Source organism: Aulonocara sp. 'chitande type north' Nkhata Bay, linkage group LG20 (assembly GCF_057382095.1).
Source record: "Aulonocara sp. 'chitande type north' Nkhata Bay isolate Kocher_YH1m ecotype deep benthic linkage group LG20, A_spYH_male_GT1.1, whole genome shotgun sequence".
NCBI classification, from domain to species: Eukaryota; Metazoa; Chordata; class Actinopteri; order Cichliformes; family Cichlidae; genus Aulonocara; species Aulonocara sp. 'chitande type north' Nkhata Bay.
The window spans coordinates 5,346,039-5,370,330 of NC_141363.1; the positions used below are offsets into that span (position 1 = coordinate 5,346,039).

At 40.7% G+C, this 24,292-nt stretch overlaps 1 protein-coding gene across 2 annotated transcripts in view; it reads left to right on the forward strand.

Moving 5' to 3' along the window:
• The window catches only part of casz1 (castor zinc finger 1), a 167,594-nt gene that overhangs the window by 67,529 nt on the left and 75,773 nt on the right, over positions 1-24,292 (forward strand). For both annotated transcript variants that reach the window (XM_086276884.1, XM_086276885.1), the window contains one exon: positions 12,353-12,400. The gene's annotated coding sequence lies outside the window, so the exon portion shown is untranslated. The remainder of the gene's footprint in view (positions 1-12,352; positions 12,401-24,292) is intronic.

Genomic DNA, 24,292 nt, shown 5'->3' on the forward strand with positions numbered 1-24,292 from the left:
GCATAGTTTAAGATGGGTTTAGTTGAATTAGTTAAGGTAAAAATATGTGGGGCTTTGAATATGCTCGGCATACACAGACACACGTTACTACCTCAGAGTAACTGGATAACTTATGTATCTTAATCATTTCTATATTATTCTATAGCTGTAATATCTTGGAAGTGACAAAATATGGGGAAAATGTCCTCCACACCTCTGTTACTGTCTATTTAAGAATATTATGGTTTAAGTTTGCTCTCTGGTCACATGATAGTCAAGCCTCAAAACTGTTATTCCAGTTATGTATTAGTTACTGTAAGAACAAGACAGCTTAGTTTAGAAGGTAAACTACATTTACATTGTAAATGAAAACAACCGCGACCTGCCTATTTATAGATATGTTTGTAAAAGCACTTGTCTGTTCCCCAACAAGCCTCACTTGTGTTTTGTTCCGAATCCTGTCCTTGAAAAGGACAAGAAAACTGACAGTCCATGGGTGTGTGCTTGCCTGCGTGTCTGCGTTTGTGTGGCAGTTGGATAGGGTGGGGTGTATGGCGTCACAAGTGCTCCAGTTTAGGAAAAGTGACACTTTGCCTTGAAAGACTCTTCAGGTCAGCTAGATAAGGAATTTAGTGGCTTTATCACAAATGCCACTATTTAATTTAAAAGGGTGAGGCACTTAGGATCTGGCAGCAGTCTTTCAGTCTAGTGATAAATTTGCAAGAAAGTGGAAAAGATTGGAGCCTGGGAGCAGATTAGCAGGATACAAATATAGAAGTGACATTATAGTGGGTATTAGTCAGGTGCTGAACAAGTGGCTGGTTTCTGATAGCCCTGAGAACAGGGCCTGACTGCAGGCTTGTAGAGTGGGTGGGTGGGTGCGGGGGTTCTGGACACACTACAAATAATAGAGCAGTTAGTATAAATAAGGCCAGTTGTAGCGCTTCTAAACAGCTTAAAGCGCTGTAGAATATTTATAGTGCCTTATCAGTCTCAGTTTTGATAGCATCGTGTTAAATAATGAAGCTATTGCATTAAACTTTGTTGATTCTTTGTATAGCTTTTCCTGTCATCGTTCTATTTTCTTCTGGGTAACAGTTGAAATATGTAGAAGCCTTAATCAAAACAGAAAGAAGACTTACCCTGAATTACTCGTTTTGTTAGAATAGAAACAAACACTCACACAACATAACTACAGTTGTCATGCACAACCCTGAAATAACCCGGTTAATGATATTAATTACTAATGTAGTCAAAAAGAAGTTTATTTTTAAATTACATTTAATCCTCCAATTTTCTTCATTTTGCTGATGTATAAAATGTTGTCAATTTAAACTGACCCGTAGTAATTTCAATATATGTGCTGTATGACACACACTCCTTAAATTTGGATACTTACACTGGTACATTTGCACCATGATGAATTTATTTGCATTGCTTCTAAATTTAGACAGGGTGTTTCCTGAAATCAAGCACGGCACGAACGGCAACACAACACAACGCGTGTAATGTTAATGTCTGATAAAATAATATGTTAGGTTGTTGGCTAGCATCAGTATTTAAGGGGCGTCCACACGTGAAACGATTTGCTACTACGTGGCAGCCACGAATCATAGAAAGACGGTGACATTGGACAACTTCAAATAACAACGGGCGATTCAGTTCTGGCAACTTTGAGCCGAGTGAGTGAAGTGACTTCCGGTGAGTCGCTGAATCACATATGGCAGGGGGATAAATATGTTAAAAGGTCAAGCAACCAGAGCCTGGGATGTCCACTAGCAGCCGACTAATGATAAACTCATATGCGATGAGCACGCTTGAGTGCAAATTAAAGGTACGAAACATTGTGACTTGAGACAGGGCCAAAGAAATGCTTACGTTTGAAAAGTTCTAGATAAATAATAGTTAATATCAAATTTTAATGATACGTTTTCTTTAGCTTGACCGACCTCATTTTTTCACCTAGTAAGAGTTAACAAGACATTTCTTTTTGTACTGCTCAGACTTTAAAATGTCATACTTTCATTGCAAATCAAGTTATAAGCTAACCAAATATTGCTGTAATAACTCAGCAGCAACTTTTAAAAAAAAATATAATGTGTTTGGTTACATATCTCCTACATACACCTGCATATCTGCAGATGTGGAAAGCCACTTCTTTTACTTTAATTCCACTCTTGTTCTCATTAATTTCAATACTCGATATCTCATTAATATATAACTAGAATAACCAAGTTTAACAGTGGATTGAGTCCCCATATGAGATGCTGGAGCCAGCCAATGGTTACTATTTTGCTTCATGATGAACTAAATTAACCTAAAACTAAATTAAGCTAAATTATAACTTTATCATAAAATGTGTAAGTGATACTGTGTTTAATATTGATTGATTGGATTTTCTGTGGCAACATCTGTCTCTCTTTTTCTCCCCATTTTCTCCCCATACATTTCTATCTTTGTATCCTCTATTTTTTAAACTAAACTGTCCTTTTTCCACTTGTCCGCCCTCCCCTCTTCCTCTCTCACGTTCTTTTTTTGCAACAGTTGGTGTGTGTTCATCTTGGCAGCGCTCCATAGTCTGTTTGATGTGGTTTCCAGAAGTCCTGAACTGCAGTCCCTGGCCACTCTTTCTGTCATCGGTAGACCTGCTGTCTCTTTAGCCTCCATTGACTCCTTTTAACCTCCTCCTACCTTCCTCACGTCGAAGCAGCTGCTTTCTTTCCCGCTGCACATTTCTGCATGGAAATGATCTGATTCCCATTATTTGCTAGTAAACTGCCTTTTGCTGTGGACCGCATACATAAGCAAACTCTTACTAATGCAGTGTGCGCTCTAGTCAGGCATTCACAACATTGCAGAACATCTTCTAGGCTCTGTTCCAGGCACTGGAGAAAAATTAAAGAAGCCTACTATTTCCCCGTTGTAAATATAAATTAGGGAGGCCTAAATTTATGATCTGCTTTTTAAGTCATGAGCCTCCCAAGGCTTGTACTTTTTCCATCCCAATAATATGTAAAACTAGATCAAAGTTAATCAGCTCTGTTGAACCCATTTCTACCAGTGACCTCTACACACTGTAATTTGAGTGATAGAAGAAGGAGGGGAAGTAGAGACGACCAGATAGTAGCTTCAAAGAGGGCCTGTAGAGGACAGTCAGTGACCCTATATGGGTGCCTTTCCTGCATATAGCAGCACGTTTAAAGGGAAACTGATAGGCAGGTGAAATATCTGCCACTTACAGAAAAGAGGCAGTGACTGGGGAGGGCAGACAGGACAGAATGGATATGGATTGGGTCACAAGGCTGACGAGGCCATCCTAAGGAAATGAATATTCCTTGCAAAGTACACTTGGTGACTCTTGGGTCTAAGGACAAAACACAAGTGCAAAGGAAATTCATTCCTCACTTTTATTTGGCATGGAGAAGCAGTGGATCATGTTTTTAACATCGCATAACACTTTACATGCTATGTTAGGCATTTTATAGCGATGCTACTTCAAAATGTGCTTTGCTGCGTCCTGACACTACTTATTGTAACAATGCCGAATACAAGGGGGGATGTATCAGCCAACTTCTCTTTTTTCTTGCTCTGAAGTGTATATGTATCCACTTTCACCCCACCAGCGGAGATGCATGTTATTACCGGGTGGACTTCCACTTTGTATCAGATGAAGGCGGTGCGGTGGAGGCACAGCTAAACATGCCCAGGGGGCTGGAGTGAGATTGGTGTCTCGTTTTCAGGGGCAAACAAACACATACAGGGAGCAGACATGGCTGTCACATCTCCCTTAGCTCCCCTGTCACCCCTGAGGGCAGTGGGCAGGGGCAACCTCTGTGCTCCGGTGATGCCTCAAAAAATCTCCACGTACTCTCGGAAAGAATACACAACCAGACGCACGCTCGCATCGTTTGCGGCGCAGACACACAGATGCGTCAGCATATGTTGCATTTGTTCTGGCTGCTGAACAAACTTTCTAAAATACAGCAAAATTAGTCTTCGGCATTCCCTGGAGATCCCCACTTTGACCTTCTAAGCTGAAAAGCAGCGTGTTTAGTCCACAAACCTGGCTCCATTTTTAACTTTCCCAGATTGATCAGTGATTGTACTGGCGCCGAGCAGCTGTATAGCTTTACATCAGCGAGGAGGAGGTTTAGCGGTTTTCAATAGTATTTCAGGATATCCTTGCTGCTGCTGCTGCAGTTTTTGGCAGACTAACAGCTGCCACCAGCATTAGTGTACAAGCAGACACTTCTTAATGTTCCCCAGCCCTGGCCTCATGTGTCACATGGACTCCATCCAGCCTAACCCACTTGCCATCCGCAGTGGCTGAACTGGTTGAAAACCGTGTGAGACCAGCAATTTGCAGCATGCCTGAAACTATCCTTTCATACCGGTTTAAAGTTAGTAACATTAATGTGACCGTGTTTTAGTGGCAAAAGGCAAACAGAGGACAGACACCTTACTAATTATGTGCGATTTATTATCGCAGATGAAAATTACTTAAGGTCTCTGGACCAAGGGAAATTAGTTACATAGCCCTGTTGCTTATAATTTGACAACACTGCCTTGAATTCACTGAGATGTAAAATTAATTCTTGCAGTTGTTTTCAATGGGACTTTCATGTTTGCTTTGCTCACAGTTAAAAATCTGAGAAAAATACAAATGATTGGGCTTGGCTCAGTAACTTCATTGTGCAGGGAAAAGAAAGCCAAACTGGACGGGGTTCAGTGGTTTTTAGGCCTTTTGAGGGTTGGTGTGTCAGGATTTATGTATTTAATTACACACTCATTCTGCTAATGTAAGTAGAGAAAAAAGGAAAAAGGATAAAAAGCTCCATCAAGCCTATAAGCTTGTAGTTTCCCTCTTACTGAAAGTTGGCCACTGCTGCTGTTTAGCTCCCCTTGAACTGGCCTAATACTTGTCTATTCCGATTAGGATTAGTATGTGTAGCATGAGCTCAGGGACCCGGGTCACGTAATCTAATAAATCAAGATAAAAAACTCTGAGAGTGGTTTACAGAGGGCTTGGATTTACTATTGGCCATCTCAGAGAAACAGGGATTAGCACAGCATTTGGTGCTGTACTTACACACCCCCATTCTGTGCATAGGAAGAGCGAGCAAGCAAGAGAGAGACCGAGGCGGCGGGAGGGAAAAAGACTTAGAGGGAGGGGGTGGAAGAGAAGCACTGGCTAGGGTTTTATATTGCCTAACAGACAGCAAGTTAAACTTGCAGTGACAAGGTCAGGTAAGTCCTTGTACAAAAGGCTTTGTTCCATAGGCAGATTAAAGGTCTCTCTGACAGTTTTTACACTTTTGGATCATGTTGAACATATTAGAAGTTAATCTTGTCTGTGAGGGGCAAGAAGCTCTGTGGTCACACGCATGAGGGAAAGCAGGAGAGAAGATAGAGCTTCACAAAAAATAATGAAACTTTTGCGTACATTTTCAACAGCTGATGTCTTCTTATGACCTGGGTGGTGCTTCCTAGTTCCTTATTTCCCTTCTCTAATCTCCTTATTTAGCCTCCCAAAGCCACATGTAACACATACTTACACCACTTTGTGCTGTGTTAAGATTTTTACATTTAAAAGCAAATTTTCCTATTTAGTAATAATGAAGCCGGAGAGTTTTTTTTCCCCCCTGTCATCCGATCAGGTGGTACAAATGGATAAATTTAGAGTTTGGGTATCACTCTATCTAATGTGGTGAATGCATTTTTAAAAGTTCTGTCGGCATCAATAATAATAATGCATCATTAGCAACATCACGTGGAGCTGCAGCTGAGCTGGTTGACACAACACTGCATGTGCCTCTCTTTAAAACAATAAGATTATGTTTCCTGAAGTCTGGTTTCATCTAAATATTGTGTCAAAGATGAGTTTCAGAACATTTGCATCAATTTGCAAGTATTTAAAGAAGTCCAAAGGTGGGGTCTGCAGCTGTGGCAATAAAAAAAAGCTCAGTTTTAAAGACAGTCAGTTTGAACTGTACTGTGAGGATTTTATCATCTGCTTCTTTAAAAGATTCAGAGAAATCTTTGTTTGCAAGGATCAAGGCCAAAAAACAGCACTGAATGCCCTTGATTTCTGCACTCTGAGATGCCATAATATTAAAAACTCACGTTTCTCTTCTGCAGTGGAAGCACTGCATGGACTCACTTCCAGGAAATCCTCAGGAACACAACCATTGTGAGCAAACACAGTTCATCTCTGCATCTACAGGTGTTAATGCAAATCTGTGCCATGCAGAGAGAGAGAAACAGATAAACAAGGTCCAGACATCCTGCTACCGTCTGTGAACCTGAGCGTGTTTAAGAAAGACTCAGGTTAAGTGGAAAACTTCGTCCCGCTTTAATTTTGTTCCAAATCGTGGATGCTGCCGTGTTCAAACTAAAGACAAGAATGACCATCTTCAGTGTTATCACTGCAGAATGGTCAGATGGCATCGGGGTGAATTAACATGGTCATCTTGCACCTTTGTGATTTCACCTTTAATGCTGCACAGTACTTACAGACTTTGGCTCAGCATATTGCTGCCATACAGGCGAGTCTTTTAGAGAAGACCTTGCTTATGTTAGCAAATAACAGTCTAGATTTTGTAAAAGTCCAAGAGATAAACCGGCGTGCCTGCAGTTCAGACCTCTAGTTCAGAAAACATTATGAAATGAAGAATACTGTAAAGAAGGACCCCTTTAAAAGTTGCTTTTAATATTATAGCAGATGGTCTCCACACTTCCTAAATGTTTATAGAGTGCTGTTAAAGAAAAGGAGATGCAGCTGCTAAAAACACAACAACAGTATAAAATATCTTTATACTAGTTTCAGTTGAACTTTAAATTAATTATTTGACATTTTATACAACAAATCCAACATGTTTGGACGCAGAGTAACAGGTAACGATTAAGGCGCAGTGTTTCTGATTTTGCAAAATGTAGATTTAAAAGTACAGTGTGTAGTTTCAGTGTAGGACAGCGGTTTTTTCATTTTTTATTTTAACTGATAAAAGTTCTTAAGATTTAAAGAATTGTGTGTCTGTGTGCGTGAGTGTCAGTTATCTATCGGTGTTGTTTTTTCCCCAGAAACTGAGACTAAATGACTAAAAAATATCCACCTGAAATTTGAGCTCTTTCTATTTTCTCTCTGCCTCCAGGGTTTCACGTAAAGTTTTACATATCAAAAGTGGAATGTCCTTTCATCTGCTTGCATGTCTTGTTAAGCAATATCAAACACGGCAAATTCTTTCTACATCCACATATAAAGGTTGAAAAATCCTAGCAACACATCCCAGCTTGTGCAAAAGAGGCCTTTTCTTTTCTTTTCTGTCTTTCTTTCTTTCTCGGGGAACTGTTAGCAATATCACTGGGCAATTAGCAAGGAAACGAGAGAGAATTGGAGAAGCCAATTACTTCTGCGAGTTAGCTAAAGGCCATTTTAAACTGTGTGCCCATGACATAATAATGTTTATGGTAAATATTATAGTTGGAGACAGTGAGTGCATGGCGTGAGAGGCAATGAAAAAAAAGGGCATCAATCTCAGATCGAGAATAATTTATTAAGATCTGAGATGCGGCAATTACGTGGAAAGGACCAAAAAGAAAAAAAAAAAGAAGAAGCCAACTCTCCAGGAACCGCATACATGATTGCAATCTTGATTAAATCCCCCTGGATCTAATGAGTTGATTTTCTGCTGTTAATATTGCATTGGCTGATGATGGATTCGTTAAGATAATGGAACGAAGCTAAAATATAAATGACTCCCTGTCAAGGAGCAGATTTTCGTCATTTTCTGTCTGACACCTCCGCCGTGGGGATTTGGTGAGGCCTTTTTGTGTTTAGAACCATCAGGATCTGGAATACTAATTGCTCATGTGTGGACGCTTCTAATGCTTCTCCTCCTCTCTGCACCCCCTCACCACCGCCGCCACCCCCTGCCTATCCTCTTGGTAAATATCTGCTCCACATCTCTACGCAGAAACAAAGAGAGCAGCTTCTTTTCTTCAGTGCTGATGAAAGTGTTCCTGTGCACGTTTGATATATTAAAACATATAACATGATACACCAGTTTCCACATAAGTCGGCTCATGTTCTGTGAGCAAAAACTGTTAAGTCACAGAGATATGACACAGTGCCAACAAAAACAGAAAAATAGTTTCTTATCGACCTGTGCTTCTTTTAGTAATATGGCCTCGTTTGGCGCATGCAGAGCAGCTGAGCCAGTCTTTTTGTTTTTTGCTCCGTCGCCCGTCTAACGTATAGAATATTGATCACATCAGACATGAACTACAATCCTGCGTGTATAATTTTATTCCCAAATGTGGTGGGAACCTGTAATAATCTAGAGCAATGCTCGGATATGAATGTCCTGCGGTGACGAGAGCGTCATTTCCAAAAAGAAACCCCACCACAGTATTTAGAGCTACAGCGAAGCGAGTTTTCAGTCGTCTGATTCCAGGGAAAAAAAATCACACAGTTCATGTAAAAGAATCTGATATGTAGCTCAACGTAACACACCTACCAAATTCCAACCCGTCTTTCTTTCATTTTCGTAATTACCATTGTCGTCGAGTTTCATGCTTTGGCCTGACCCTTCCTTTGTGGCGATTATGATATTGTTTCTTTTCTTTTTGTGGTTTTTTTTTGTGCGTTAGTACAGGGAAACCCGTCTGATTGGGCCATCTGCAAGATCCCTTTTCTTCTGTGTGTCACTTTTTGTGTCCTTTAACATGGTTTTACTAAAAAGTCTTTTTTAATCAATCAAGAAGCAGGCAGAAAATAGGCTTTGTCATGGCTAGGCCCAGGGTTGTGTGATGCCTGCTTTGCCTGGTGACAGGTCTTCAAAAGGGATAAAAAGGAATATTTTGGGGGCAAAACGGGGGTTTCCATGGCACCGGCACTTGTTGCACATGGATCACCATTCTTTGGTTCTGCATGAGATTGAGGTTTCAAAGGGCTGGACAACAAAAATTAGGCGAGGAGGGGACAGCGGAACTGTGTAGGTAGCTGCCCTCAAGCCCCTGACTCTGTCCTCTCCTAGGGGAAAAGGAGAATAGGAGCCAGAAGTGACAGAACAAAAAGGGGCCTACTAGGTGCTGTCAAATATGCATGAGTAAATGATCAGTTGCTCACTCTGCAGTGCGTTTAAAAACTCAGAAGGAAACACAGGCTAGAGGACATAAAGTACAGACCTATTCAGTGAGAAGTGTATTCTTGTTGCGGCTTCCACTTCATGTAATTAGAGGTTGTTTCATGTAGAATGAGGTCACGTAAACTAGTAAGTTTCTGAGTTTATGTGTGGGAAATGAAACCAGGAAACTTAGACAATGGGCTGGCAGTCATTACAGCAACGAGGGTTATTATTTAAAACTGTTCTGTTGAGCTGAGTAGCTTTTCATGTGTTCCTGTTATTTAAATTGGTAATAATTGCAACATTACAGAGGGATATATCTGCTCGTCTTGTGTACCATCTTTAAGTTTAGAGAAAGCTTTAGTGTATGCGGTTGTGGTTTGCCTCGTGTGCGTATACATACATATATATGCCATCGGCATATGCATGCATGAAAGCAGCTGCATAGTTCGTAGATGATTAGCTTGGAGCTCCTTGAACTTCTGTAAAAATGTTGTTCGTGCTGATTACCTTTGTGCTCCACCTTGAATTTCTCTAACAAATACACATTATTCTGACTTTGGGAAATGGCATTGCGAGGTCAAGGTTTTTTACGTGTCAGGAGTCCTTTAAGCAATTTGCAATAATTTCCATAGCATCATCACTGCCACCCCAATAACAAACAAGGTTACACACGTGTTGCTCGCACAATCAACGCCAAACATGTTTTGGTGTTGGAGGGCTTCAGCTTGTTTGCACTTGGCTAAAAAGAGGTCAAAAGCTCCAGAAGCACATTTACCTGCAGGTACCGATCCAGACCGAAGACTTTTTTGGCATTTCGAAAGAGTTGCATATCCCTGCCTTGCTATAATGACAACTTATAAGGGTGAAATTTGCAATGTAGGGATTGTGTAGCTGCATGCTTTTCTAATTTTTTGTGTGTTTATATATTTATTTTGCTATTTCAGGTTCTCAACAATGAGCTTCCAGTATGTTTAAAAGGTTGCTGCAGTTGGGATATGTTTCTTGATAGGATTTTATCATGCTAGGCATGCTCTGTTTCCTGATGAATATATTAAAATTATTACTGTGCAAACAGAGTTTCTAATTACTGACCTGCTTGCCATTGTACTGTGCATTCTGTATGCCCCCCTTCTTCTCCATGCCTTGTTTATTTATCTGCACCAGTGAATACAGAATAGTCTGTGCAATGTCATTTCCATCCACATGAAAATGATTTTGAAAATGCCAATCTTGCCTATTATACAGTGTAATTACTTGTCTGCTTTTTGATTTTATCATATCTTCAGCCAGTGGGAAGATACTTGGAGAGGCTAAACATCTTAGCAAAGCTTGTCAGCAGATGATTTGGAGTGGAAAAAAATATCCCAATGAAAGTGCTATCTGTCACATGTACAAAACCGATGACTGTAGTTTACTGAAGGGTTTACCCAGTGTGCGTATAGCTTCTTTTAAGACTCGGGCATCGAGTGAAGGCATGCCATTAAAGGTATGTATGTAGAAGGAGAGGTTTTTTCGGGACAGCTAATAAAAATCTTTGAGACGGTAAATTTGTGATTCTCATGAATGACGTTTTTCCCAACTACTCCCTCAACAAAAACATTCTTAAAAGGCATTTAAAATATGGGTAGATGGCACTACCTTAATGCATTCTTGCACTCTGATCAAGCATTCATTGTTAAAACAATGAATGTTTCCACTCAGCAGGTTTTTCAACTCACATGGCCATAAACGATATTTTTCAAGTTCAATTTGTTTGTCGCCGCTGCACCGACATGCCGTTTCACTGTTTCCTTGGACATAATGTGTAAATATCTGACCCTATGTATGCGTGTGCACTGTCACCTATGTTACCGGAGCATTTGCACTACATCCCAGAAAAGGGCAACCCTGTTGTTTACTTGTCTGCTTGCAATGTTGCACAGGGGGTTGATCAGCAGAGTTGATAGGAGCTGCAATTTAAAAAGAGGACACTGCAGCTCTGAACAAAAACAATTAAAGGAAAATGAAAGACGGCCCCCAAGGGTTAAAAATAGAAAATTATCAACATGCATGCTGGAATTCACTACCCCGCACACCACCTCGTGCACCAGCACCCACCCCCCCTCAAACTTACTGGGCCTGCATTGTTATGTATGATCAGATCTGCCAGTTCTTCCTCTAAGCTCCTTGTCACATTTTGACTTAATGAAGTGCAACTTAGAAGGGAATTGGGTTCATCATGCTAGTCGCACGATGCTCCCTTGTTGTAGCAAACAGGAGTGGCATGGGACCGAAGCGCTACAGCGCGAGTCGTTATCATTCCGGTCAGTCTGTTTAACACAAAATTAAACAAAGAACTAATTAGTGCCTCATGAATTAATAACTGCACTGTTGCCGAGAAGAAGTTAGGTTGCTGAGGGGAGATATAAAATAAGTAGGAAGATCAGGTTAGAATTATTATTACTTTTTCTGGGATGCATGGGCTCTCAAGGTTAGGAAACTTTTGAGAGGATTTAAGAGTGACTCAACTGGTTCTGCCAAAGTCAGTTTCTGCCCTGATTTAAAACTTTGTCTGCGCTTATTGATGTCATATACGAGGGTGTGTTTGTCTCCGCATGAGAAAAAGCAGCAGGTTCATGTTTTAACAATGAATGCCATTTTTCCACAATATGAATATGGAGATATCTCACCACATACTCTGGCCCCGTCAGCTGTGTTCGTTATCTAAGTAGTATTTGAATCTCTGTATCTCTGCCAACAAGTAAGCTTTGCCCCCAAGGTTTCAAAGGGAAGTGATTTGTTTTATTGTTTGCTCTATAAGACTGTGTCAACTCACCTTCAGCTAAGACGTAGGAAGCTACTATTAGAATAGTCCAACTTAATTTATTTCTGGCAAACGGCTGAAATATGAACAGACGTGGTTCATACACAACTGTACTCTGTACAGTTGCTCCCCATGCTTCAATGGGCTTTACAAACTATAGTCTCCTCCTTCAGTCACTGCTTTCCCCCAGCTGGGACATGGGGCCTGGGTATCTGTGCACTATTATTCTGCATATCAAAAGGAAAGGAGTGAACAAAAAGTACCCATCTTCCTCTTGCATCATCTGGAGGCTCGTTACATTATGTCAGCCACTGCAGATTAGATTGAGCTGGGTAAATGTATGGATTTCGCGAGAACATGTATGCACGTGCATATACATCGGAATAATCAGTGCCTGGGTTTATTTATTTTTTTAATGTTTTTCCTTTGCTCTTCTTTTTAGATGAGGTGAGCTCCTGTACGCAGTGACTCCCCAGGAAGAGAAAACGAGGTAGGACAAATCCCCAACATGACTGATTACTGTCCCCACCATCTCCCCTGTTCATATCTCCAACAATATCAGGCATCTTCATTAATCCCCGTGGATCAATGTGTCTGGGGGTTGTAAAAATTGACAAATGACTTATTAGAATCCCACCGTTTTATTTTCCAACTGATTAACTCACAGCGATGTTGTACACTATACAGGCTCACTGATGTATCTGTTTTCCAAAGAGGGCCCCCCCTTTCTCTCTTTCTCTCTCTCTCTCTCTGTGCCTTTCTTACTATGGGTGATCTATACGGAACCAAATGCACTCCTAACACTGTTTGTGAGAAACCCTGTCAGGCTGACTCAAAAACTACTACAACCGAATTATGCTTTTTCCTATAAATACACCCATTTTGTTTCCTGACATAAACAGCTGTTGAGAAGTGTGTTAGCTGACTTGCTTATTTACATATAGAATATAAAAATACAACTAATAATCTATTAGAGAACTGGAACTTTGCACTGGCGGTAATAAAATCAGCATGTTATAGCGCTGCAGTTTCTCCATTTTTGCACGCTATACTCTTATTATCAGGGGAACTGTTCTTTTATGCCTGTTTTATGTTTAGATGTTGTTGTAGCAGCATCCCACATTGTCATCTCGACGAAATAATATAATTTTTTCCACTTTATGGCATTTATTACTGTAACAGACATTAGACACAGACATCTAAGTACAGATGACATCCACCAAATTAACAAGAGTATAAAACCTTTTGTTGCTGATAAAAAAAAAAAAAAAAAAATCTGCCTCTGTACAATTTGACTCTCGAGAGGACACTAATGACTTGTGACTTGAAGAAACTGGGTTGCTTTTTTTTCTCTCTCCCTGAGATGAAACCTTCTGTGCTAATGATGTTAGCTGGTATGAGCACAATGCTGATGTGGGAGTCTGTCATAAGGATGCATACAACAGCCCTTGCCCCTGGCCTCCTAGTCAAGAGGGATCTAAACATTCAGAAGTGACAGTCTGGGCTGTCTCATGTCAAACCAGAGACCCCTCGCTATCACCGGGTGTGGGGGGGCGGGGGGGTTGGCATGGCCGGGAATTGAGGTGGAGGGCTACACCAACACTCCTTTGTTTCTGGTGGTGTCACTCACGCACCAGAAAGAAGACACACTCCCTGTATCAATCAGAACCTAAGATGCACACCCAGCGCGCTTCCCAGATTTCCACAAAGATTGGATAATTCATAGCAAACAGGATGGTCAGCTGAGATTTCTCTTTACACAGGTATGCACTCGCACTCGGGGACATCTTTAAACAAGTTCCTTTGGAAGTCGAAGCAAAGTTAAGATTCGACTGCTGTGTAGACTACTTACAGACTCCTGCCTCTGACCGCATAACAACAGCATAACTGGTTACAGTTAGTTTAATTGGCTTTTGATATACGTTAATGCAACTAATCATAAAGGCCAGCTTGCTCCAACACGGGGCTGGCATGACACACACACACCACCCCGCCCCCTCCTTCTCTTTTTGGCTCCCACAGACGTAGAGGCTAGAAAGTGGAGTCCCTCTCTTAGACAGTGGGAGGAAAATTAAACTGCCAAAATTGTTTTCACTGGTTACAGGGGGTCTCGGGGGACCTCAAGGCTTTTAATTGAGCTCACCGAGCAGAAATTTGTATGGCTGCTTACAAACAACATTGATGTCTCCCTTTTACTTCTCTTTGGTCGCAGTGATAGATGAGGCAGACTGGGTGTGATTGTTAAGTAAGGTGACGATCTGCTAAATTGTTTGTTCTATATTCCCCCCCCCCCCCCCCCCCCCCCCCCCCCCCCCCCCACCAGCACTTGTAGATCTTTAGAGAAAATTTATGACTGAATTGAGAACGATAGATAATTGAAACTCAGACTCTTTGTTTGGTGTTTTGTTAGTTTTTCAGAATTTGTGTGTAGGAGGGCAATGATTCTGTAATAAACACGAGTTCATTCAGTCACAAATAAAAGTAAATAAAGCCCACAGTTCGCCGTAGGAAAGATAATTTGTCTCACTGAGAAAAAGAGCAACAAGTCATGTAACTCAATTTAGTATTATTGTATCACTCAGTATAGTATAATAACAAAAAAGAGAGGCTGCCTTTTCGTTTTCTGCGCTTTTCTTTCTCCTGCACTTTTTTTTTGTCCTTTAAAATTTTTCCAGTGTGTCAAAACAAGCAAAGGCTACATGGAAACGGCAGCCCTGTGTAAATATTTATGATGTAACATCTCCATGTGAATAGACTTTCTTCCCAATCCATCCATCATTACCGGCATATCGTGAAAGCCCACCTCCCGGTGGCGGCTTAGGGCCTTAGGAAGCTCAGACAGGAGCGGCGTGTCCCCCTCTCATTCAAAGTATTTGTTTTTCTTTTGACTTGGGGCAGCCCAGCTGTGAGGGCATTTCATGTGTCAGCCCCTCCATTTTCATTCAGGGCTGACTTCAAAGCCCATTTTGCTCCATTGTTTGTGTGACGTGGCTGCTGGACCTGAAAATGCCCAAACAGAAAAATGCGATGTAGGTCAGGTGCCCCTGGAAAAAAAAAAGTGATTCTTATGGTCAAAACATAAAGCCCTGGTTACCGCCTAACACTAGCTCCTCTGCCTGTTGTTGCTCACATTCCTCTTTATTTGTTCACAGAGGAGCTAAATGGAAGTTAAGAGTAAGAATAAAAAGGCAGTACTTCAGAGTGCTTGGCAGAAAATCAATGTTTTAAGTCTAATCCTTTTTTTTTCTTTTTCTAATTTATAACATTCCACTCAGGAACAAAATGTCAAATAGCTTACTTGCTGAAGATGTTCGCTAAATTATATTAGGTTGGAGATTGCGCTGAAGCTCTGATATTTTTTGGCTTTATTTGCTCCCGCTGCTGCGAGGGAGACTAACAGAGAGACACAGAGTATCTGTTGGGGCCTGTGCGTGCACACTTCTTTACCTTGTGCAACGGTCTGAAATGTGAAACATGTCTTCATTTGGTACAAACAAAGTGGGATGAAGGATCTGCTGGAGTTTTTTCAGGCTCGACAGTCTTTAAGAATGTGAAGGTGCAGTAGATTTATGAGGTTGTGTGTTTGCAGAAGTAGGTAAGTCTACTGCCTTACCTAAGTGGATTACAAGGTTTTAGGCTTTTCTTCTTGCACAACTTATCGGCAGAAAATAGGCGTTGCAGACGTTAGCAAAATATTGCCACCCAGACTCTCATAACATTATCATTAGCCATGGAGGATTGCTGAAATGTGATTAATACATCACCATTTTGACAGAGTGAGGCTGAAAAGGTAATATGGATTATTACAACGGTTGTAGAGCTCAATACCGCCATCCAAGTTTATCCATTTATCTGCAATGATGAGACTCCTTTGTGTTGTATGGCATTGTAACATCTATCTAAATAACAAAAGATATCTCTCCCATACACAATTGTTGTGCTGTTAATATTCAGCCCATGCAACAATGCACATGGGAATGGAGTGCGGAGACAAAACTTGACTCAGAACGGGGAAAAGACCATAGAACGTTATGAGCATTACGAATCGATGCTCAAGCCTCTAGTACTGGCCACTTTTTCCTTGGCTTAGGTATCTGATTACCTTCAAACAAAAATATTGCTCCTGTATTGTTCAATTACAACTGGTTGAGTGCTGGATGATGCAATTCACAATCTGAGAGCTATTTTTTCTTTCTTTTTGTATACACTTTGTGTGTGTTTCATTTAGTTGGCCTTGGACGATACACGTTGAATAAATGCCATTTTTCTGCCGTTTCAAGTGCCTCTTTTCTCTCTGGATCCATTCAAGCTTTCAATACCTTTTCTCCCCCACTCTTCTCCTGTCTCTTTTTTCCACGAGCAGGAGGGTTTTACTTTACTCCTTTGTCATCCTAATTGATTGCATTAACCTTTTGAGTATTGAATTTCCTGTGCATCACGCCGAGCACAATGTGGAATATTATCATAATCCTTCCAAGTAATGGACACAGGGCAATCAACAATGCTTTAGGAAAAGTACATCTTTGAAAGATGGAGCGTCATATTATTTTCAGCCCAAAGACCTGGATAGAGTAAGACTTTTAAGCTTTAAGAAACTTTGTCAATAAGTGAAGTACGCTTGTTTTTAACTAGTTAAAGAGGTTAGGAAGGCTGCTGCCAGTGTTTGTTTTGCAGGAGGTAAAACAAATGTCTTGGCTTAATGAAAATTACTTGTGTCTAAAGACTCACGCAATAGACTTTAGATTCACTTAAACACAGTTTTATCATTTGTTAGTGTGAAAATAATTTTTAAAAACGCAGTTTTTTTTAATGTCTCAGAAAAACACCTTAGCAAAAGAGTTTTATTTTTGCCCGCAAGAAATAGGATAAGTGGTGGGGTATGACTCGACATTATCATAAAATTATCGCAAATTAACAAAATTACAAGGTTATAGTTGGGCTCACCATTATGTAAAGCACTGGGAGTTTCAAAGTTCGCCTTCCTGTTGGGATCCTGTTGTCCAACTATATGCACAATGTTCCTAACAGAGCAATTATATGTTGGAATTGGAGGGTCACTTGGTGTGTGAACACTGACTGATGTTTGTCATTGAGAAACAGTAATGTGGACCCAAAAATCAGAGTGACTGTCACTGTGAATGGCTTTCAGCAGTCCTGACTTTTCTTAGAAATCTCCATCTCTTATAGGCTTACTGTCTAAATCTGGAAAAAATTTAATTGTGGCATAAATAGCACGACAAATTTTGTGCTGGTTCCAGATATCTCGGAACTCTGATGTCACAACTCCAGTGATAGCGTGTTTCTGACTGGGACTCACCATTACATTGAGAAACTGAATGACATGACAGTTATTGCTAACTAGCCAGGTAGCATAACAGTCAGCTTAAGTATTTAGTACATTCAATTTATTTTTAGGATTTCAAAACAATTACACATTTTTGCTGCTCTTTCTAGCCAAGTTGCTTCTATCTTCTCATCAGATTTACTGTGTCACTGTTGGCTTTCCTCAGGTAGCTCCTCTAACTGTAGCGATAATGAACCAGGACGGTGTTTTACCTCAACAAAGTGTCACAAAATGTTTTTTAAGATGACACTTTGGTGCGTTGAACCAATGGCAGCTCTTTGAGTGTATGCACTGCCACAGAATGGTTTGCATAGATGATGAGTGGATGATTCTTCTGCCAAACTATAGCAAAAGTAATACAAGTGCCTATTGTTGAGCACTGCTAAGTTTTCAACTTGCTACAGTTGAAGAGAAATTAACACGTTATTGAAGGCAAATTATTCACTAATAACTCGAGAAAAACAGGCAGACATTTGGAAGAATCAGTCCAAATAGAGTTGGTTTCAAAGCATTATGGGGTCACCATGGCATTAATCACACGTTGAGGCAAGCTAGCCAAGCCTCACTTAGCAGGTAGCATTAGCAAAGCTAGCTGCCTGAACCAGCGACGTCGCGCCATGATTTCATTGGCTATCGGCTGCACTGCCATTTTTTTCATTCGTCGACGCCTGACTTCAGAAGTAGAATTTCTCTCAACTTTCAGTGCAAGCAGCACAAGCAAAGTAACGCATCATTATTGTCATTATTCAGTTCAGCAATGTGTGACGTGACACCATTCAAAGTGAATGAGAAGCGAGAGCACTGAAGCCTAAAAAGCATCCGCATGAGTTGGGCTTGTATTTAAATTCATTGTATTTAAATGAAATGCCTTCATTTAAATAAAATTTTTGGATTTACAGAACTCATTTTATTGATTTTTAAAAATATATCTTTCATTTTGATATTAAATTGTTTTTATCTTTGTATTTCTATATACAAGGTGCCAGAGATATTTGAAAAAATACTATAAAAATAAATGCTAAAACATGCAATTATACAATATCAAGTTGCATTACTTAGTGATTGTTTATTCGGGAGTTTTGTTAGACTGACAGTGAATTAAAATGAGGACCCTAACCCTGCATTAAGAAAAAATGTAATCCTATTTTTATGTTTTAATTTTAAAGTTTCATGTTGATGGGTCAGCACAGCCAAGCTTTTGTCCCAAGGTAACCCTGTGATTTAACACAGACTTTAATCTCTTTACCTGCTTTACAATAGGCTGTTTTGGTTGTGCAGTGGGGGTGTAAGTTGATTTTCCCTGTTTTCTTTTCCTTCGAACTATCCAGGGCAAATCTTTCCATATTGTGATATTATTATCTGTCTTATCTGGCTCAGAATGATATAGATAAAAATTTGGGCAGGGACAGTGAGATAAATGTAAATGGACATCATTGTATTCCTTGTATGAAACTGCACCTAGGCTATTTTAATAATATTAAGGCCCCAAGCCTAAAACCTACAGAAGACACTCCAAGGATAACAGTACAATAATTGCTTGTTAACAAGGATGGAGGTAGCCTGTTGGCCTATTGAGTTTAATCTGTTGCTTTAGCTATTTTATTTAAACGCTATGGTAAAGGAATAAAAAGTAGTTTATGTTGCAAGACCAATGTAATACCCATAACTGTCTTATAAAGGCTTAATGTCAGAAGGCTTTAGGGGAAGTGTCAGTAGAATAACACTGATCAGCCTTGAGCTTGGGAATTAGCGACAGCAAATCTTAGAGCATAACGTGACAACTGGGAGAGTTTGGAGTGCGCAGAAACTTTTGCTGAACAAGTTATTTTATGTAGCTTATTACAACGTATTGTATTTATTCTGAATATTATACCTGCAAAGGCCACCACACTTGATGGAGTGTTGCAGAACAAAAGCATGACAGTAACCTGCATTTAGTCAATAGCCGGTATTATGCTGCGTGTAGCTGAACATTAGTGGTAAGCAAAGATATAATTTTTTTCTTGCAGTGGAATGAAATGTTGTTGATCATCTACCATTCACGTCCCCCATATGTTTATCGCACAAACAGCCTAGTTGTTGTGTTGCTGACTTATACAGAGTGTTGTTTGCTTCTGTGTAAATATCAGCATAAATGCATTAAAGTAATTGATTGTTGAAAAACAGACAAAAACTGTTATCATGTTTCCCTGGTAACGGCAAGTATTATTTGGGCTGTGTTGATGAACTGAAGCAAAACACCCTGTAATTCATATCAACTCTATTATGTTTTTCAGCTCAAATAGGAAAAATCAATTGAAACAAGCTCTTATGCATGGATAGATGCTCGTTATGATCAATACTATTTTCACAGGGATGGTGCCTTTGAGCTTGATTGAGGCCAGCTTATACAAAGCTAGCCAGTGGTACTCGGGACAAGTGTAGACACGCAGATATTCAGAGGGGATACAGTCACTATTTGGCCACATCTTTTGGTGCATCCCACCTGAGTTATATTGATCAAAACAGAATCATGTGATTGAGTGTGGATGTGGGTCAAAACATAAGTCAAGGTCAGTCAGTAGCACAAAGCATAATCCCGGTCCATTTTTTGTATTCCATCAGGCATCACTGGTATTCCACTGGGAACCTCTGTGCCCTCGGCATATGAAAACTAAAGTCCCCCCCCCAGTTCAATTATACAAACCCGTGAGCTTCAGAATATTGACATATCTCTGTATTCTGAAAATGTCATGGATAACGATCAGGCTGTTCACCAGAAAATGTTTCCACAGAAACCAAGATTTTGAGTCAAGATGTAGAACGTATTGAATTTGCAAACCGGCTGCAAGGTCAGGGATACCTGCCTGCAGGTGTGTTTGATAAGCACGAGAGCTTGTTTCTTCCAAGGCTATTGTTATCGCACATCCTTAGCCTCGCACGGCGTTCGCAAAATAATACATATCTTAGTGTAAACCAGGTGTTTTGCAGAAGCTGTGATAAGTGGGTTGAGTGGTGTGTAGAGGTTACATAACAGATCTAGTTATGCTCAGTGATCACTGTTAATTTCCATTATCACCAGCCCGTTGCACAGAGATAGACTTTATCCACAGATATAACAAATTGTAAAACTTGAGAAATGTATTTCAGTTCATTGGTCAGACAGAGCTGTCTAATTGCTGACTATTGTAAAGAGGACAAGGTTGTTAAGTTTTCTGAATCAATTAGGACTTTTCAAATTTAAAAACTAAAATAAAAAAAACTACACCTGACCACAGAACGTGGTCAACCGCTCGCGCAGAAAACATTTACCGCATGGGAGAAAGTGGCTTATTTCTGTCTTACCTGTTGCGCTCCCGTTTGTTAATTTGTGGCGAAGATATGTGGAGAATTTCAAAGGCACAGTTTATCCCAGCGTGGAAGCCCTTTCTATGAGCTGCCCTTGCAAAAAGAATTGGCCTGCTTATTCACATACCTTAACCTGGCTCATTCACAAAAACATATCAACTCCCCTCCAATAAAGTGGACAATGTGGACATTATTTCTCCTGCTTGGTGTTTTGGTTGCTCTGTGTTTACGTGTTTAAAGCCTCAGTTTTGCTGTATGCAGCGACAGCTACAAACAGATCCTTAATTGATCTAATCTGGTTACTGCAAGCTATTTTCAACAGTTCCATTAGAAAACTCCCATCCTCCCCCACTCTTTCTCTCTCCCTTCACCTCCCACACTCTCTACCCCCCATCTGCCCTGACCTACATGGTTGTCACATGGCCCCGGCTCCCTGGCTTGGCATTTTATGGAAAATCTGCAGGAGATAAAGCCACAGGGTTTAAAGTGTTATCCCTGCCTGTCCTTTGAGAAGGGCTAAACACTGAATGAGGTGTTATTGCATCAATGCTGTTGGACACACACAGGCACCAAAGAGGATATCTTCCTCCCTCCTTCCCTCTCTCTCGCTCTCCCCATGTGTGTGTCTCTCCCTCTCTCTCCTCAGTTTGATTGGATTTAGTAGAGTGTCACCACTGTGACTTTGGGGGATTTCTCTTTCCCTGTCACTGTCTTCTGCATGCTTGCTTGGGTTATTTACTTAACTTGTCCAGAAAATGGACTGTGATCTGCAGCTTAACGCCAAAGCTAGGGAGAGACAAGTGCTTCGTGGTAGTTAAGATATGCTTGACAGGCACCTAGACACTCAGTTGACTCTCTGGCTTGCTTACTCCCTCGCTGGTGCTGAGGGCTTAGTTTTGCATTGTGACCGAGTCCCCTTCACACTGTTGTCTGCCTGTAAATTTTCTGCTGCCCTTGCTATTCAGCCAATTACAGCAAAAGAGCTTTAGTGATTTTTTTCCTTCTTCATTTTTTTCCACCCTTCTCCCCTTCTCCTGGTGTTTTTATATATTTATTTTACAAGGGAATGACAAGCATTGCTGAAGGTTAAAAAAATGCTGAATTTCATAGTGCGTATAATGTCATCCTTTTTTATTCTGTAGCCGGACTAATCAATAAAAAACAGCTTCATCTTGTGTGGAACAAACACATACGGCGCAGGTTAATATAACTTCCTGGCCTGCTGCGTTTAAATTTTGAAGCTTTTGTGCTCCTGTCTCACGTTTAAATGAATGAAAGAACAAGGGGCAGCTTAATACAAATTTCAGTTATTTGTAAGCTTGTAAGCTTTCGCTTAATTTAAATATGAAAGATGCCAATATTCATGAATCCCAAAGGTGAAGCACATTCATAAAAATGAGCAGTTTACTTTTTGGAAAAGTGAAGATGCAAACCTTTTGTGTGGGACTTGAATGGAAGAAACTGTTCACCTAAAGTAAGTATTTAGTTAAAGTTTAAGATTGTCAGAGGTTTTTCCCTTTTGCATATATTTTAACCATTTGTTGTCCTCCAAATATTCCTCTGCTGTGTCCCTGGCCGCCAACCTTACTACTCATAGCTATATATTCAGAAAACTGGTTCAGGAATACACACCCTTAAACCTCTCTAAACAATAATGAGGTGTACTGGATTTCAGCGCATACACCATATGTTCCTCTCAGGTAAGGTTTCTAAGTTGTTTAGTTTCTTTGGCACTAGGTCGTGCTGCAAGATAAGATGCGTGTTAAAGGCCTCTGAAAGACTATCAATGCAATGTCAAATGTAATGCGGAGCCACAAAGCAGTTAAAGAATGCATCCAGAGTGCTCTGCCATGTTGCATTCTGGTGCTAAAATGACCAGAGCAAATATCTTCCCAAAATACTGGATAAGATAAGGCAGTCGGCACAGCTTTGCATCACTGTGGTGGTTGGTTGTAGTAACGCTGGAGCTATACTTGACGGGGTGAGTGCAGACTTACAACAGTCCCTCAGTGACCAAAAAAGGAACGCCACATAGGTTTTATTGTTCTGTCTCTCATAAAAACAAAACCAGAAGTTACACAAGTGATAATTGTGCATAAAAGAAGTGACACCACAAAATGCGCAGTGTTCCAAAACAAGAGAACAGAAGAATAAAAGAGTCTTTCCACCAGTCTAAAATGAGCCACGCCTAGCAGTGGGAACGGAAAGCAAAACTGCTTAATGTGACAAAATAAAGACAGAAACACTCCAAGGGAAAGTTAGAATTAGGATCCTGAAAGATTTATGCCTCCTTTTTATTTATAATTTGTTTTCTTTTCCTTATTGGAATTGAGTTGCAACTGAATATTTGATGAACACAGCCTAGAAGTAAGGATGTTATGTCAGCAAGGAAACAAAAAGTAAAGAGAAACAACCAAGAAATGTATTTTGCAAAGTTCGCACTTTGGAATAAACTAACATGCCTTTGCTTTCACAAGTGGCTTGTTAATTGACTGGTGGGTGGGGGGAGGTTTTGGGGGGGGGGGGGGGGGGGGGGAGTTCGCTATCTGCAGGTTGTGCTGAGCCCTAGCGAGGCTAGCTGCGCCTTTCCGTATGCACCGCGCCGAGTGCTGGGTACTCTCCGTGCACAAAACACCATCTGCATTTTGCTGTTAACGCGCCTTCACATCCAAGGGAGGATTAGGAGAAAATCCCCAGGTTTTTTTCAACCAGTTGACAAATATCAGATTTGTCTCTAAAAAATTAGCTCCATCTATATCTCCCACCATATGACACACAAAAAAGATTATCTGTAATACCCAGCCAGCTTGGGTGGGGAACAAGCAGATTAAAGTTTCAGTTTGGTCATATTTACGCAGCCTCTTCAAGTGCGAGACTGTCTGCAATCCACAGTCGACAGACCTCTTCGCAAAGAGTCCTCCCCTCGTGTGTACACCCACCCCCAAGCTTTACCTTCCAGAAACAAGATGTCTGCCTTGAAACAATTAGACATCATACTTAAATAATTCATCATTTCCCAGTGACTCTTTCTCTTCTACGTGTCCTTTAAACAGAGAGAGTGAGCTGCCAAAAGGGCTAAAGTGAATAACAGCAGCAGGTGCCTTTTCAGATGGAGCTTTGTAGTCTGCAGTGGGTGCTGAGCTGTTATTTTAGTGGCCCACTGGTGAGGAGCAGGGGAGGGCTGGGAAATGGACCTGCTAGCTGACCCCCAGACCCCAGAGCTGTCCTGTTAGCACTCCCCCCTCCGCTCCACGTTACCAGGAGTAACTCCTGGCTTAAGTTGTTTTTAAAATCTAACAACGCAACATGCAGCTGTGTTTACCTGTGAAGTTTAAGAACCTCGCTTCCTAAAAATAAACTCCTTTGACCCTCAAGGAGGTCGTTTGTGTCTGCAGTGACAGATTGTAAGGCTGGGCGTGCATGATTATAACACATCAGCATGCATCAGAGGGATTTAAACATACGAGTAAGATGCTCCTCTTTAAGCCTCCACTAAGTCAGTGTGTTCTTCCTGACCATTTCATTATCAAATACATAATCATCATCTGCCGAGGACAGAACCGAAGGCCTAAGGCCCTACCTGGTGTCCTGGATGTTGACTTCCTTGCTTCCGCTCAAGACCACTGCCCCACCCAGAGGTTGCTTTATGAACACAGGAGCCCCATAAATGAAATTAAGGTGTCAATTAGTCAATTACAGCATAATAACTCT